Raw genomic sequence first — 18,448 nt, forward strand, 5'->3', positions numbered from 1 at the left:
GGAAGGCAGATTATTATTTGAATGGCAATAGACTGGGAGAAGGGGAAGTGCAAAGAGACCTGGGTGTCCTTGTGCACCAGTCGCTGAAGGTAAGCATGCAGGTGCAGCAGGCGGTTAAGAAGGCAAATGGTATGTTGGCCTTCGTAGCGAGAGGGTTCGAGTACAAGAACAAGGATGTCTTGCTGCAGTTGTACAAGGCCTTGGTGAGACCGCACCTTGAGTATTGTGTGCAGTTTTGGTCACCTTACCTGAGGAAGGACATTCTTGCCATGGAGGGAGTGCAGCGAAGATTCACCAGGCTGATACCTGGGATGGCAGGAATGACGTACGAGGAGAGATTGTGTCAATTGGGCTTATACTCACTGGGGTTTAGAAGATTGAGAGGGGATCTCATCGAAACCTATAAAATTCTGTCAGGTCTGGACAGACTAGATGCAGAAAGGATGTTTCTGATGGCCGGGGAGTCCAGAACCAGGGGTCATAGTCTAAGGATAAGGGGTAAGCCATTTAGGACTGAAATGAGGAGGAATTTCTTCACCCAGAGAGTGGTGAACCTGTGGAATTCTCTGCCACAGAGGGCGGTGGAGGCTAGTTAATTAAATATATTCAAGAAAGAGTTGGATATATTTCTTGAGGCTAAAGGGATCAAGGGATATGGGGAGAAGACAGGGACCGGGTACTGAATTTGGATGATCAGCCATGATCTCATTGAATGGCAGAGCAGGCTCGAAGGGCCGAATGGCCTACTCCTGCTCCTATCTTCTATGTTTCTATGTTGCCTCAAGCCACCGAGACACTGGCGACCACTGTCCAAGACATTGGCGCAGCACAGGCCCGGAGTGCGCAGGACTTCGGGTCAGCTTTGGAAAGGTCTGTCCAGGGCTTCAGCGCAGCGATGGAAAGGTCTGTGCAGGGCTTCAATGGGGCAATGGAAAGAAGTGTCCAGGGCTTCACCGAAGCAATGGAGAGGAGTCTCCATGGCTTCCGCGGGACAATGGAAATGACTGTCCAGGGCTTCACTGAAGCAATGCAAAGGACTGTCCAGGACTTCGCCGAAGCACTGGCACCTACCACGCAAGGGCTAAGTGCTGCCACGCAGTCACTCGCTGGTCTCCTGCAGAGGCACATGGAGGCCACGTGACCAGTGACTGCTGCCACCCTCGATGGCTCAGGCATGATTACCCGGGGACCTCACAGCACCGCAGCAGACCAGCAATCTGTGCTTGCTCCGGATGCTGAGGTGCTGCCCCGTGGGAGTGCCAGTGTGTTGGTCGAGCAGGGAAGTGCTGTCCTCTCTCAGGATGACAGCATTCCTGCTCCCACCACTGGCACTTCACCACTGCAGCTGCCAGCACCTGCAGGACAGACTGGCTCCACCCATGCACAGGTGGAGCAGTCAGCAGCTGGGCCCTCTAGACCCAGAGGTTGTCCAGGCCGCACCTCAGGGGCATCTGCGCTCCGGGACAGTCAGCATGCCTCCCCCAGCCTTGCTGCAGCCACTGGGGCCCCCTTAAGGAGGAGCTCCAGGGCGGGAAGGGGACAGATGTCCAAAATCCACGCTCCCCATCAGGGGGGAAGAACTGAAGGGTGCCCCTGAAGCGTCTGGCCAGTTGGAACTGTGGAAATGTGAATAAAATGGACGATGAATTGGCTTACAAAAATGGCTTCGCACAAGGAAAGTCTAGATTAGATTAAAGAGCAGCCCCAGCTTTGCAAAGTGCAAAGCTAGCAGAAAAGAGAGACACCTGCCCCAGCCTGCGGCCAAGTGTTAACGAGCAATAAAGGTCACTAAAAGGGCTTAACTGCTAGCTAGAAGATGATTGACTAGCTATTGTGCGGTGCCCAATCACGATCCGGTACTTCAGGAAGGCATATGCAGCAGTGAGACAAGTCAGGACTTGCCCGCCAGACTGAAGACCAGATCATGGCCAAACTGAAAGGGCTTAAGGGATCCCCATTGGAGAACGCTTGTTGCCAGGGAAGTGATGTAATGACCCTTGTCCCACTGTATAAAAGGGGCTTCCCTACCGGTATTCGCTCTTAGCCAGAAGACGTGTCGATCATCAAGAGAGTCAGACACCTCCCGGGGACGTAAATGCTGGCAACACGTGCCTAACCCGGTGTGACTCTCGGGACACGAATGTACTGTAAAAGACCTCAATATACTGTGTGACCACTGCGAACAGTTGGAAGTAATAAAATGTTGTTTTAACTCTCCGAACCCTCGAGCCTGAAATCATTCTTCGTACTACGGAACTCAAGACGAGGACCAGGAAAACCCGGTTCTAACAACTTGGCGTAGTCGGCAGGATCGCAAGACATCAAGAAAGGGGAAAAAGGTAAGCACTATAATTTATTGTGCCCTTTTTGCACCCTGTCTCTGCGATCTTTATTGAACGAACCAACCGGGTAGCGTACCCTCTGGCTGGCGGTTAACGGAGCACAGTGTCCCATTGCTAGCACGCGACAGAGTCCGGGACTCTGATCTATCGATAAACTTATTCGTTAAGTCTATGACCTGTGGCAACATGACAGAACCAAGTCCAAAACCAATGACGGAAAAAGGAGGCAAAGCCCCTCCCAAAACCACGTTAGAAGAAATAGTAATCCAACTTAAACAGTATATAGAAAGTACATTCGATGTCCCACAACATGAATATAATATCGAACAAAAATTTGGTGCCTCAAAAGGACAATGGTCCCTTGATGATATAAAAAGAGCATGGGGCAAGACCACCCGTATAAAAGGAAGGAAAAGAAAAATGGGCTGGGTATTGGCCACCTTGAAACAGTGTCGGCAGAGAGGAGAAATAACTCGGAAGGCGGCAGAGGCCAAAGAAAAAGAACAAAAAAAGCTCTCCATGAACAAATAACAAAATACAAAACCGAGTTAGAGAAACACCAAAAATGCCTTGAAAAAGCAAACGAAAGAGCAGAAAAGTGGAAGGCAAAAATCAAGAAGGAAAGGGAGGCACACAGGGAAAGCCCAAAAGTGGTGACGATTACCCCAATGCCCTTGTACCCTACCTATCCTTGAGGAAATCTACATGATATAAGGGGTTAATTTCAAGTGCTTGCTGGGTAAAAGTTTTCAGACTTGACACTGGGCAAGTGTCGATGTGTAACTAGAGCTATTGCACGTACTCGAACTACAGCCAAGAACAGATGTCTGCCCACCTAATGAGAATGTAGAAGTGAAATAATGAGTTCCTTTGATGTACCAATGACCTGATAACTTGTGACCGTAAGCAAAGCTAGCCTCCCAATATATGATTAAAGAGGACCTCCGGTTACTCGATTCATGCCCTGTTATAGATTAACGGTTGACTTATGTGTCCAGGATCCTTCTGTCAATATGTTATTTCTACCTGATGATTAATCTAAAATGTATCCTGATAGAGGAACAAAGGAATGTCAATCAAACTTGTTTGTTACACTGTATAAATATGGAACGCTTACGCTGTATCATTGGAATAGTAGCCTCACCCCTTGAGTAGAGGTGCTGATTCCCCTTGCAAGAAGTGAAATAAAAGGCCTGTCCGTCTGACGAATCCAAGTGTGTATTGAGTCATTACCCAGAGCTAAGAAGTAAGGCACTTCTACATCCTGCAGCCCCCCCTACAGCCCCTCCGGCATATGAACAGCCCACGCCCCAACCCCGATCAAACGAAGCCCATATTGCTAAAATAAATACTCCTCTTACGGACTCATCAGACGAAGAAGATATAACTGAGAAACCACCCCCATGCCTTGCCCCCATCAGGTTACAAAAACATGAAGTAGGCGGCCGAAATCTCCGAATTTATACCTATTACCCGGCCAACCCAAAAGATATAGATGAATGGGCAACTGATATGCCGCACCCAAAGAAAAGCGGAGTAAAAGCCTGGCAGTTCTTGGAACGAAAAAGAACAATCTATAACCTGCACCCATTTGATGGATGCCAGGTTATAGCAGTAGTAGTTAGCACAAGAGAGTCGGCCGCCCTGACGGCAATAGTAAATATGGCCGTCACCAGATGAGCAAACGCCCTACTTAACGCAGCCAGACAAGCACACCAAGCGGCATTAGCGGCGCATCAAGCAGCCAACCCACCTCCAGCTGCCGGAGCCGCACTCCCTGCCGTACCACCTCCAGCTCCACTAGTCCTAATAGTCCCCCCTGACCTAGCTATGATAGAATCAGAAGCCAATAGGACAGAAGGGTGGACGGCCATTAGAAATTGGCTACAGGAAAGGGGCCCGACCAATCCAGACTGGTCCAAAATAGCCTCCTGTGTCCAAAAAGAAAAAGAAGACCCCAATGACTTCGCCGATCGTTTCGCTAACCAGTGGGTAGAGTACTCTGGCATGGGACAGAATACCGAAGCAGAGGTGGATGCCTGCGCCCATGAACCATTGAAAAACGCATTTATGAGTGGTTTGAGACCTGACCTGGCAAAATTGGTAAAATTAACAATGGCAAACTGGAAAACAAACGCAGTTTCTTTTGCGAACCTGACCCAACAAGCCGTAACCCAGGATAGAGAACACTGTGCCAATCTCCGAGTCATGAAACTAAACCCCCCGGAGCAAGCAAGCTCTGCACCCCCCTCGGGAAACCCAGATAAGAAACCAGACACTGGGCTAGAACATGCCGAGTGGGCAACAGGGGTAGAGGAAGAAGCAATAACGGAGGAAGAGGTGGGGGAGGACAATGGCAAGGACAGGCAGTCCCAGATAATCAACCCGGCACAAATCCGTGGCAGACCCTGGGCGCCGCCGGCCTGTATGACACCCAGACAATTACCACCTCCCCACCGACCCTTAGCCCTGGAGAGATGGCGATGGTAGAAATGTACCGGAACTCAAACTCCACCGGAAGGGAAACCTTCGATAGCATGGCCCGACAGCAAGCAAAAAACCAATAGACCCCACCAATGAACTCCCGAAGGTAGAGGTACCTTGGCAACTGAGAGCTTTAATCACCCAAGCCAGGGACGGCCTCTATTTGACTTTGTTGGTGGGAAAAACAGATAACTCACCCCCACTGAAAGTAGACTGCCTATTGGACACAGGAGCAAAATTGACGCTCTTCCCCACACAATATGCCCAAGACTGCCCGCTAGATGGGAAAACTGAGAAAGCCTTAGGGGCCAGTGGAGAAGACATCATCTTACATAGAACCCACCAAATGACCTTGTGTTTCGGCCCCTATGAAACAAGGGAACATATATGGATTGGACCTGTCACCGCCCCCATCATAGGCTTGGACATATTGACAAAGCTAGACTTTAGCCTACACTTCACTGGGAATGGAGACATAGGCTGGATGATCCAAAACAGCCCCCGCAGGATAAGAGCTGTGAAAGAGAATAGTAAGGACGAGTGGGGCCTGAAGGACCATCCTATCTGGGCGCGAGATAAATATGAGTGCGGAACCCTACGAATAGACCCCGTAACGTTCACAGGGAAGCCGCCACCTTCCACAAAACAGTACCCTATAAGCCCCGCCGCCATCGCCGGCATTTTGCCTATAATCGAACAATTAGAAAAATGAGGGGTGTTAATTAAGACACACTCTGCCTCCAACAGTCCCATGTGGCCAGTGGAAAAATCCAATGGACAATGGCGACTGACCATTGATTATCGAAAGGCCAACGAGTGCATAGAACAAAAGACCCAATTGGTGGCGGACCCATCAGTTATCTTTAACTCCTTGGGATCTGAGGAAGAAAGCTTCTCAGTAATAGATATGGCCAATGGCTTTTGGGCCGTACCCTTAGCCAAAGAGGTGCAGCCGTGGTTCGCCTTTACGGTAAACCAACAACAGTACACCTGGACAAGGATGCCACAGGGCTTCCACAGTAGTCCTACGGTGTACCACCGAGCGATACAGACGGACCTACGAACACTGCCCCCTCTGGAATCTACGGTGATCCAATATGTAGATGATATCCTTATAGCCTCAAAGACAAAAGAGCAACACCAAAAAGACCTTCTGATAATCCTAGGGCACCTAGAGCGGGCAGGACACAAGGCAACGTGGGATAAAGCACAGATTAATAGAACCACAGTCACATACCTAGGACAACAGGTATCCAAGGGAAATAGGGGTCTAACGGAGGATAGAAAAAAGGCAATTCAAATGGCCGCATGCCCACGAACCATAAAAGCCCTGAGATCATTTCTAGGCCTGTGTAACTTCAGCCGCCTCTGGATAGAATCATACAGCCAAAAAGCGCAGCCTTTGACCAAACTGCTAAAGGACAATCCGGGTTCCAAGGATCAGATCGCATTAAACCCAGAGCAAATGCGGACGTTCGAAGAACTGAAGCGCGCCCTATGTAGCGCACCGGCTTTAGCCATTCCCGATGTGCGGATGCCATTCCGCCTCTATGTACACGAAAAGGACGGGTATATGACAGCAGTACTAACCCAGTGATATACCTATCAATTCCTCCAATATAAGGCGAAGAGTTACGAAGGTGACTAAAGGTTTTTATTGACTAAATAACAGAGCCCACTCTCGTGGGTGATCCGATCCAAGCAGGAGGAATACCAGCCAGTCGCTCACCTTTATACCTGGCCTGGTGGGTGGAGCCAAGGCGGAGTCGGCAGTGGTCATCCCAGGTATAGCAGTGTGGCAAGAGGCGACCTCGTACCGTGATACAATAGTGGTCAGTGATACAGTTATAACGAACAGTGGTGAACAGTGCTAACTACTAACAGTGATACGATAGTGAACGTGGTTTACCACATTCACCCCTTGTTTAGAATTAAGTCCGGCGGGGTGAAGTGTACTACCAATTCTGGTAGGTCAGTCTGTCCGGAGGCTTCGTAAGCCTCTCCGATCGCCGCAGCGGTGGTGTTGCCTTATCCGGTGCTGGTGCCTTATCCAGTGTTGATGCTGGTGTTTGCGTGGTCGGCGAGGGCTCGTGGGGTTCCGGCATGCCGTCTACCTGGACTGAGGTTGGGGGGGGTGGTGGCGGTGTTTCCGGATCTGCTGAGGGTGCGAGGTCTCGTAGGGAGACAGTGTCCTCCCGCCCGTCTGGGTACGCCACGTAGGCGTACTGGGGGTTGGCGTGCAGGAGGTTCACCCTCTCGACCAGGGGGTCCGTTTTATGGGTCCTCACGTGTTTCCGCAGCCAGACCGGCCCCGGGGCGGTCAGCCAGGTTGGTAGAGTGGTTCCCGTAGTCGACTTCCTGGGGAAAACGAACATTCGTTCATGGGGGGTGGTGTTAGTGGCCGTGCAAAGTAATGACCGGATGGAGTGCAGCGCTGTCGGGAGGACTTCTTGCCAGCGGGAGGTTGGGAGGCCCTTAGACTTTAAGGCTAAGAGGACGGCCTTCCATACCGTCGCGTTCTCTCTTTCCACCTGACCGTTACCTCTGGGGTTGTAGCTGGTGGTCCTGCTTGCTGCAATACCTCTCTCGAGGAGGAATTGCCGGAGTTCCTCGCTCATGAAGGAGGAGCCCCGGTCGCTGTGTATATAGTTCGGGAACCCGAACAAGGCGAAGAGGGCATTCAGGCACTTAATGACCGTGCTACTGGTCATGTCGGGGCAGGGGAAGGCAAAGGGGAAACGGGAGTACTCATCAACGATGTTGAGGAAGTACACATTACGGTCAGAGGACGGGAGGGGCCCCTTAAAGTCGATGCTCAGGCGCTCGAAGGGGCGGGTGGCCTTGATCAGGCTTGCTCGGTCCGGCCTATAGAAGTGCGGTTTGCACTCCGCACAGGTCTGGCAATTCCTGGTCATGGTCCTGACCTCCTCGATGGAGTAGGTCAGGTTGCGGGCCTTAATGAAATGGTAGAGTCTGGTGACTCCGGGGTGGCAGAGCTGGTCGTGGAGGGTCTGAAGCCTATCGATATGCGCGCTGGCGCATGTCATTCGTGAAAGGGCATCAGGGGATTCGTTCAGCTTGCCTGGCCGGTACAAGATCTCATAATCGTAGGTGGAGAGCTCGATTCTCCATCTCAAAATCTTGTCATTCTTGATTTTGCCCTTCAGCTTGTTATTAAACATGAAAGCCACCGAACGCTGGTCGGTGAGGAGGGTAAATCGTTTGCCTGCCAGGTAGTGCCTCCAGCGCCGTACTGCCTCCACGATCGCCTGGGCCTCTTTCTCGACCGACGAATGTCGGATCTCGGGGCCCTGTAGGGTCCTTGAGAAGAAGGCCACTGGCCTCCCCTCCTGGTTTAGGGTGGCGGCTAAGGCGAAGTCGGATGCGTCGCTCTCCACCTGAAAGGGGATGGACTCGTCCACTGCGTGCATCGTGGCCTTGGCTATGTCTCCCTTAATGAGGGAGAAGGCCGCGCACGCCTCCTCCGTGAGGGGGAAGGAAGTGGCTTTCAGGAGGGGTCTGGCTTTGTCCGCGTAATTGGGTACCCATTGGGCATAGTAGGCGAAAAGCCCCAGGGTTCTCCTAAGTGCTTTAGGGCAGTGGGGGAGGGGTAGCTCCATGAGGGGGCGTATTCTTTCTGGGTCGGGGCCGATGATTCCGTTCTCCACTACGCAGCCGAGGATGGCAAGGCGCGTGGTGTTAAACACGCATTTCTCCTTATTGTAGGTGAGGTTCAGCCGTTGGGCCGTACGGAGGAATTTCTCCAGATTCGCGTCATGTTCCTGCCGGTCGCGGCCGCAGATAGTGACGTTATCTAGGTAGGGGAATGTAGCCTGCAGTTCGTTCTGGTCAACCATCTGGTCCATCTCCCTTTGGAAGACCGAGACCCCATTAGTGACACCGAAGGGGACCCTAAGGAAGTGGTATAGGCGCCCATTCGCCTCGAAGGCGGTATACTGGCGGTCCTCAGGGTGGATAGGGAGTTGATGGTAGGCCGACTTCAGGTCGATGGTCGAGAATACTTTATACTGTGCAATCTGATTGACCATGTCAGATATGCGGGGGAGGGGGTATGCGTCCAGCTGGGTATATCTGTTTATGGTCTGGCTGTAGTCGATGACCAGGCGGTTTTTATCGCCGGTCTTTACGACTACGACCTGGGCACGCCAGGGGCTGCTGCTCCCCTCGATAATGCCCTCTTTCAGGAGGCGCCGCACCTCAGAGCTAATGAAGGCTCTGTCCCCGGCGCTATACCGCCTGCTTTTGGTAGCGACGGGTTTGCAGTCAGGGGTAAGGTTAGCAAACAGAGAGGGTGGCGGGACCTTGAGGGTGGAGAGGCTGCAGGTGTTACGCGGTGGGCGGTTTAACGTTTGCTGGTTGTTGACTGTGAGTGGGGAGAGGGGTCCACCGTATGCTAGGGTTACGCTTTGGAGGTGGGATTGGAAGTCCAGCCCTAGTAGGACGGCAGCGCAGAGATGGGGGAGGACGAGGAGTTTAAAGTTTTTATACTCCGTGCCCTTAACCGACAGGGTCACGACACAGTAGCCGCTGATGTCCGTGGCGTGGGACCTCGATGCCATCGAGATTCGGCTGCGCGTTGGTAGGACAGAGAGGGAGTAGTGGCTCACCGTGTCTGGGTGGATGAAGCTCTCCGTGCTTCCGCTGTCGAACAGGCAGGTCGTGGCGTGGCCGTTCACTTTGATGTCCATCATTGACTTGGACAGATGGTGCGGGCGGGCTTGGTCCAGGGTGACGGAAGCTAGTGTGTAGCTGAGCGAGTCGTTGTCATCTGCGGGCGAGGCGGTCGGGCGTGGTGAGTAAAATGGCGTCTCCCACGAGGTAGGGCCCCATGAGGCACTATTGGGGTCGGTTGCCTTAATCAAAGATGGCCGCCCCCATGACTCATGTGTGGGGATGCTGGCCTCAGTTGCCCTAAACAAAGATGGCCGCCCCCATGACTCATGTGTGGGGATGCTGGCCTCAGTTGCCCTAAACGAAGATGGCCGCCCCCATAGTTCGCATGCGGCACTGCTGGCCTCTGAGGATCCGCTCCTGCAGGCCTTGGAGAAGTGGCCTTTCTTCAGGCAGGTTTTACATATGGAGTTCTTGGCTGGGCAGCGCGACCTCGGGTGCTTCTCCTGGCCACAAAAAAAACAGCCGGCGGCCCGATCGCGGATGCCCGATGTCGGGGCCGGTGCCGGGGGTGGCGGGGCCGGTCGGGTCCGGGACGCCGACGCAGAGGTAGGTCCCGGGGGCGGCGCTGGGAAGGGTGCTGTGGTAGGGGTCGGGCCCGAGTCCCAGGGTCGCGAGCAGTACCTGGTGAATGCTTCCTGATCTTGGTGGGCCACTTCCAGGGAGATAGCGAGGGCTTCAGCTTTTTCCATGCTGAGGTCTTTAGCTTCCAGCAGTCTTTGCCGTGAGTACTCGGACCGTAGGCCTTTCAGGAATGCGTCGCGGATATTATCTTCAGTATTTTCGGCTGCCGACACCGATTTAAAGTCACAGTTCCTGGCGAGTGCATATAGCGCCTGTGAGAATTCGGCTACTGATTCTCCTGGCTGTTGCGGCCGTGATCTTAGGAGGTGCCTAGCGTACATGTAGTTTACCGGGGTCCGGTACTTCTGTTTCAGCAGGTTGATGGCGGTCTCGTAGGTAGTCATGTCCTCGATGAGAGTGTATACTCTCGGGCTCAGTTGTGCCTGCAGGACACTTAGTTTGGATGCCTGAGGGACGCTGGATTCTCTCAGGTATGATTCGAAGCAGACCAGCCAGTGTTTAAAGTCTGCGGCTGAGTTTGCTGCTCGTGGGTTCAGGTCCAGGTACGGCGGTCTGAGGGCTCGCAGCCAAGCTGGCTGGTGTGGCTGTGCTCCTGGGAGCTGCGCTGGTGGCTCCTCCGCCGGTTGTGACTCGTTGTCGGACATCATTAAATTTGCTTCGTAACTCTTCGCCTTTTATTGGAGGAATTGATAGGTATATCAATTTTATTGACTAAATAACAGAGCCCACTCTCGTGGGTGATCCGATCCAAGCAGGAGGAATACCAGCCAGTCGCTCACCTTTATACCTGGCCTGGTGGGTGGAGCCAAGGCGGAGTCGGCAGTGGTCATCCCAGGTATAGCAGTGTGGCAAGAGGCGACCTCGTACCGTGATACAATAGTGGTCAGTGATACAGTTATAACGAACAGTGGTGAACAGTGCTAACTACTAACAGTGATACGATAGTGAACGTGGTTTACCACACCCAGGCCCATGGAGATAGACACAGGCCCGTAGGATACTATAGTACCCAGTTGGATTTGGTGGCCCAAGGATGGGGTAACTGTCTGAGAGCTATGCAAGCAACCTGCCTCGCAATAGAAGTTACAGCCCCGGTAGTTTTATCACAAAAGTTGGTGGTCCAATGCCCGCACACCGTCCATGCTATGTTAGGAATGAAGAAGGTAGCTCAAGTGACCGCCTCTCGATGGATCCGATGGACCACGATTATGGAAACAGATAATTTGACCATTACTAAATCCGGGCCGGGCAATCCAGCAAGCATGATGCCCCTGACAAACCCCGAAGAACTAGAAAGTGATCACGACTGTGTAAACCTGTTAGACGCCATGCAGCAGAGGGCTGAGACGCAGGAACTACCCTTACACAATCCCGAAGTGGTCCTTTACACGGATGGGTCATCCTTTGTGGAAAAAGGAACCCGATTGGCAGGGTGGGCGGTTACAACAGAATTCGCAGTAGTACGAGCAGGAAGTATGGGAGGAGGGGCCTCAGCACAACAGGCAGAACTAGTCGCCCTCACCCAAGCCTGTCTCTATGCTCGAGACAAGACGGCCAATATATATACCGATTCTAGATATGCCTTTGGCATCGCTCATGACTTTGGACAACTATGGAAACAAAGAGGTTTTCTGACAGCTGCAGGTACACCCATAAAAAATGGAAGAGAGGTAACAGCATTAATGGATGCCATCCAGTTACCCGAAGAAGTGACCATACTAAAATGTAAGGGCCATAACAAAGAAGATACCCCTGAAGCTAGGGGCAACGCTAGGGCAGACGAAGCAGCAAAATACGCCGCCCGTACCATTACCCCCCCAAAACCTCAGGTGCGATATATCACGACAAACAACGACCAAGGGGACATCCTACTAATGCAAAGAGAGACCCCAAGGGAGGAACAATGGACATGGTTAGAAAATGGGTTGCAACCCAATAAAGATGGCATATGGCAACATCTCAAAACGGGAGCAGTAGGATGCCCAAAGGAACTGATGCCGTTTTTGGCCCAACAAATACACTCGTGTGGACACATAGCCGCACAGCAAATGACAGCCAGATTCCAGAGAAACTGGTGGGCCAAAGGGTTTCGAACTCAAGCCCAAAGAATAGTGGAGCAATGTGTGACATGCCAAAAAGTAAATCCCGGACAAAAAATTGAAGTACCAATGTTAAAAGCACCTGCTCCGGCAGGGCCCTTCCAACATTTGCAGGTCGACTATATTTCCTTGCCAAAATGTCAGGGATATACAGATGTATTGGTGATGGTCGATCGCTTTTCACGATGGATCGAAGCCACCCCAGTTCGAAGCGCCACCGCTGCTGCAACCGCGAAAGTCTTGTGTAAAGATTACATTCCTAGATGGGGCGTGCCCTTATGTATTGACTCAGACCAAGGCACACATTTACGGGGGAAATAATGAAAGAACTTTGTAGACTACTACAAATACAATGGTCATTGCATTGCCCATACCACCCCCAATCATCGGGACAAGTGGAAAGAGCAAACAGGACAATTAAACAACAGCTCACTAAGTATCACTCTGAAGGAGTGCCATGGCCTCAGGCCCTACCCCTCGTCCTATGTAGTATTCGAGCCACCCCGAATAGGACCACTGGACTCAGTCCCTATGAGGTTGTTACCGGTAGACCAATGTCGCTACCCGGAACAATAGGTCTACGTAGGGCTGACATTCATCTTCTAAGTGATACAGTACTAAAGTATTGTAAAGATCTAACAGATGCTGTCAGTTTTGCTTCCCAACAGGTCAGCGCAGCTTGGCAAGAACCCCCACTGGGAGGACACAGTTTAGTCCCCGGGCTACAAGTTTGGGTAAAGAAAATAAAGCCAGCCCCCCTGGAAGACAAGTGGGAAGGTCCGTATGTCATCCTGTTGACCACAGGAGCAGCCGTGAAAGTACAAGGAAAAAAAGCTTGGATACACGCGACACACGTGAAAAGAGATACGACAGGAGCCCCAACAGAAGAATAAATTGGACTTATTGTGTACCATGATTCCCAACAGAAGTGGCGTAATTTTGGGAATTATTATTTTTGTAACTATTATCAAATGTTGTATTAGTCGTGCAGGAGCTACTATACTCCCTCGCCTCTCCCGAATTAGGGTAGAAGTAGATGCAGCAGAGGAGGGGAAACCCCCAGAGGAAGCCTGTTCGGTCCTACACAGTTATCTGTAAACTCGAAATTAAAACCCTTTTGGTTGTGTTCAGGGCCAGAACACAAACAAAACGGAGTCACGGGGTATGGTCTTGATAAAGTGCACTATCAGGAGGATACCTTGTATATAATGATTCTTGGAGATTGTACAAAGAATCAAAGGGAGGAATGTGGAAATGTGAATAAAATGGACGATGAATTGGCTTACAAAAATGGCTTCGCACAAGGAAAGTCTAGATTAGATTAAAGAGCAGCCTCAGCTTTGCAAAGTGCAAAGCTAGCAGAAAAGAGAGACACCTGCCCCAGCCTGCGGCCAAGTGTTAACGAGCAATAAAGGTCACTAAAAGGGCTTAACTGCTAGCTAGAAGATGATTGACTAGCTATTGTGCGGTGCCCAATCACGATCCGGTACTTCAGGAAGGCATATGCAGCAGTGAGACAAGTCAGGACTTGCCCGCCAGACTGAAGACCAGATCATGGCCAAACTGAAAGGGCTTAAGTGATCCCCATTGGAGAACGCTTGTTGCCAGGGAAGTGATGTAATGACCCTTGTCCCACTGTAAAAAAGGGGCTTCCCTGCCAGTATTCGCTCTTAGCCAGAAGACGTGTGGATCATCAAGAGAGTCAGACACCGCCCGGGGACGTAAATGCTGGCAACACGTGCCTAATCCGGTGTGACTCTCGGGACACGAATGTACTGTAAAAGACCTCAATATACTGTGTGACCACTGCGAACAGTTGGAAGTAATAAAATGTTGTTTTAACTCTCCGAACCCTCGAGCCTAAAATCATTCTTCGTACTACGGAACTCAAGACGAGGACCAGGAAAACCCGGTTCTAACAGAACCAAGCCCAGGGGAATGTCTCTGTCTACTGTCATGTTTTATTACACCTGTCTCACGGGAGGGAGAGATGAATATGTCCGTCTGTGACTTTTGATTTCTGTTTGTTTTGTTTAGTAATGTTTGAAGGGAGCATGTTTTTGTAAATAAACACTTTTTTTCTCCTTAAGAATGGCCATGCCTGCTATTTGTATGCATCTTGCCTTTCACAGGCTTGGGGGTATGAGGTCGGTTCCATTCCTGTTCTTGGATTGGCTGCAAGCATTCCATAAGAGTGGCCTAGAATCGATTTGTGATCAGCCTCAGACGCATGGCCCTTCCAGTTAGAACCTCCCTCCCATCCTCCTCCTCCTCCTCCTCCTCCTCCTCTGCTGGGGCGGCAATGTCTGGTGGCATTGGCTGGGTACGCAGGATAGCAAGGTTATGGAGCATGCAGCAAACAACCACGAAGTGCGAGACTCGCTCAGGCGAGTACTGCAGTGCTCTGCCGGAATGGTCCAGACAACGGAACCGCTGCTTCAGCATGCCGATTGTCTGTTCGACAATGTTCTGCATGGCCTGATGGATCGCATTGTAGCGCTCGTCAGGGGTTCTGGGCATCCGGCGCAGGGTCATCAGCCATGGGCACAGGGGATAGCCCTTGTCCCCAAGAAGCCAGCCTTCTGGTTGAGGCGGGGCCTCGAAAAGGTCTGCAACAGTAGTCTGGCGCAGGATGAAGGCGTCGTGGCTGCTGCCTGGGAACTGCGCATTCACTGCGAGGATCAGCTGTCGGTTGTCACAGACCAGCTGGACATTGAGGGAATGGAACCCCTTGCGGTTGTGGAACTCCTCCGGATTGAATACAGGCGCCCGCAAAGCCACGTGCGTGCAGTCAATGGCACCCTGCACCATGGGGAAGTCCGCGATTGCTGCGAAGCCCTCTGCGCGCTCCCGCTGCTTGTCCGGGGTCATTGGGAAGGAGATGTACTGCCGCCTCCTTCTAAACAGGGCATCAGTCACTTGACGGATGCAGCAATGCACCGCAAACTGGGAGATGCTGGCTATGTTGCCAGATGCAGCCTGAAAAGAGCCGCTCGCGTAGAAGTTCAGGGCAACAGTCATCTTCACAGCCACCGACAGAGATGTCCTGCACCTTAACTGAGGCTGCAGATCTGTCCGAAGCAGGTGGCACAGCTCAGTCACCACCTCCTTTCTGAAGCGCAGCCTTCGGACACACTGCTCCTCCGACATGTTCATGTAGGAAAACTGCTGGCGGAAAACCCTGGCAGTGTAAGGTCTGGTGTGGCGACGTCTGTAGGCCCTCCTCCGTCTGGCCACGGCCGGCCCCCTCTCCCTGCGTCTCAGTGCCCTTTGCAGATAATGCAGCAGCAGGACGTCCGCGTCCAATGCAGCCCCCATAATAAGTGCGCGCAGGTAGTTTTGCCATTCTAAATGCTCACCAGCAGTAAGGCAATGGTCCGAATGGCGAAGTTCCTCTGCCAGCGTGGACCCAGTGGTCAAAAGGCTCTGTGTGCAGCTCAGCAACTCCTTGTAGCGCTCGAGGAAGTTGTGCTGCAGAAATGGCTGCCGCTTTTAAACCACACCAGGCCCCTTTAAATAACGCCCCTGCAGCACGAGTGCGACTTGGAAGGTTCCAGGTAAGCTGTCACTAATAGCGCCAGGCGCTACGGAGGGGTGGGCCACTGAATTTGCGGATGGGGGCGCCCAAAAGGCATTGCACACTCAAATGACGTCATAATCTGCCTGCGCCCATGAGCGGGCACTAAGAGTTAGCACTGCCGCTAAAACCATGCTCAATATGGGGCGAGGCGCTAGGCTCCCCGCGCCCGCCCGGAAATTGGCTAGCGCCCCATTTTTTGGCCTCTTTAGGCATTATTCGGAGGCGCTAGCAACCCAATTACTGGCCCTAAGTTTCAGTCTAAGATTTAACATTGGAGTTGCGGTTGCTATGGTGAAATCTTCTAAAGCAGTTTGATTTGATAAGAAAATATGACGTAATTTACTGTTTTCTGCAAGAATATGCTATTTTGTTTTGTTTGTCTGTTCATAGTTTTACAAAAGATAAACTTCTGCCTTAAAGTTACAATTGCCAATGTGCTTTTGTTATATGGAAGTTACCTTGTAAACTAATTGCAGCACTTCTGTCTCTAATGTTAAAACACTGTGTAAGCTACCTAGCCTGAGAATCACTTGTTTCTGAAATTGGAAATGGAAGATAAATTGATAGAGATGAAATTGAACATTGACAAAACCTGTCAGTTCAACTGTACTGCTATTTGGATTTTGGGATAATTTTGAAATGACAAAATGGACTCGGGCGCGATATATTTGGTTATTTTTGGGAAATAAAATATCCTCTAAAAATAATGATAATAAAATGTGTTAATAACTTGAATCAAGTGAGAACGTTTGATCTATGTTTTCTATCTTAAATATTGTACTGGACCGTAAAGTTTTCCAGGACTCATGAATGAGATATGAATGGTAATTAAAGGAAAGTGATTGAGAGTGTAAGATTGAAACAGGAGAATTACACTACTGAATGGGAATTTTCAAAATTTTCTAGTGAAAGTCAGGAAAGTGTAGTTAAGAATAGTAAATTGATAGTTTTCCCTTGGAGACATTTGTGTCCCTGCCTTTAATGAACTTTTAAGAAAACTGAATTTGATAGTCTGGCCACTACCCAAGACATCGGGACCATGCAGAGGAAGATGAGCAAAGATCTCCAGGCAACTACAATCTTTCAATAAGATACCTGAAAGCCCGAGAAAGGCTTGTATCGATGGCACGTGTGGTACGATATTGAGATACTGATGTGAGTGTGCAAATGTGATTCGTTACGTATGAGGTAATTACCATCCAGGAATGTATGTTGAGTTTGCACTGAAGAATGGGTCTCAGACATGCTCAGTTACTTGACAACAGCAAGACATGAAATGGTTAATGTGGCTCAGGAGAGCGAGACAACTTTTAAAGCATACTCCATCGAGAAACTATCTAATTAATGAAACAATCAGAATAGAGTTAAACACACTCTGTTAGAGGGATTGAAGTTGAAGTGGAGAGTTGAAAGGAATCTGGATTGGTACAATCGAGGGCCAAGGAGAAATCATGTTTAGTAAGAATTATCCACAAGATGGATACGAGCAAAAGAGAGATCTGGAGAATCTTTTAAATCCATGATTTGTTGATTAGATGTTAAACTGTAATGTATTTGATATGATTGTAAGACTGAATTTAACTGTGACTGTAATAATTGTGTTTTGTAGGTAACAGAGCGTGGGAAAGACCAGGACGAATCCAGTATGAGGTGATTTTAGTGGTGCCTCCTGTGTCACTACTACTGCAATTACCATGCTTTACGGGTCTAACAGGACCTGTCCCATCAACCAACACGTTTTTAAGTATGAGCTACACAATTATGTGGCACAATTCGGATACTCGGATATGACATTCCCCTGTTGTTTGTGGGTTTCAGTGAGCTCATGATGCGACTGAACTCCTCCCTAAAGCATTTTTATGTTTTGGAGCAAGACAACTCGAGAATAGATATTGAAATTGACAGCATAGGGGACAACTCACATTGATGGGATATTGGGCTTAATACATCAGCACACCCTTAGGTTTGTATTATTTCACATGCTCTGGTAGTTATCCAACTTGTAATGATAGTGTATTTGATATATGTAACGTGTGTAGTAAGACTTTGATACATAAGCCAATTGGGTACTCATGCCCATGACTGACAAGCACTAACAAATTAATTGAGCACACCAAAAGAGAAGATCCGAAGCAATGTAGAGGAGACCCCAGGCGGGGTAACATCAGGAAAGATAGAAGAAACAGAGGAGAGCCCAGGCGGGGCAGAATTGGAACACCGGAACAGTGAACTGAATTTGAGTAAGGGGTCAGAGGTTGCTCCTTCTCCTCAAAGGAATGGACTGTAAGGAAGGGAGAAATCTTCAAGACTCCCTACTAACTAACGCCCAAGTTGAGAGAGCAATAAGAGCTGGCTAGATTAGTCAAGAGCCGATTGTGAGAAGTCAATAAAGGTATTTCCTTCTCAAAAAAAAAAGGGAATTGTAAGAAATAGCTATTAGATTCAAAGATGGGTTTTAATTCTTAGACCAGGGACTGACAACAGGCAAGCAGAAAAAGATAGCATAAATGCCAGCAAGGTCGAATAGCAAGCATCAAAAGACAAACAGAAATGATAAGGACATCTAATTGTCATTATATTTGTTGTATTATTTTGTGTTATAATGACGGTTCTGAAAGCATGCTGTAGGGCAGCTGTGTCCCGAATAGTGCCGGTTGCTACAGTTG

The 18,448-nt window shown here is 50.2% G+C and overlaps 1 protein-coding gene and 1 long non-coding RNA gene across 2 annotated transcripts in view; one reads left to right on the forward strand and one right to left on the reverse strand.

Moving 5' to 3' along the window:
• LOC147093360 (uncharacterized) overlaps positions 1-18,448 on the reverse strand; it is a 42,569-nt gene that overhangs the window by 8,357 nt on the left and 15,764 nt on the right. The window lies entirely within an intron of this gene.
• LOC147093361 (uncharacterized) lies at positions 1,367-14,049 on the forward strand. Its single transcript, XR_015074695.1, has 2 exons — positions 1,367-2,339; positions 12,871-14,049. It is a non-coding gene; the product is annotated as an uncharacterized LOC147093361 (long non-coding RNA).

This window comes from Somniosus microcephalus, unplaced genomic scaffold, assembly GCF_052327205.1.
Source record: "Somniosus microcephalus isolate GS21.2 unplaced genomic scaffold, FLI_Smic_1.0 unresolved_chr1, whole genome shotgun sequence".
NCBI classification, from domain to species: domain Eukaryota; kingdom Metazoa; phylum Chordata; class Chondrichthyes; order Squaliformes; family Somniosidae; genus Somniosus; species Somniosus microcephalus.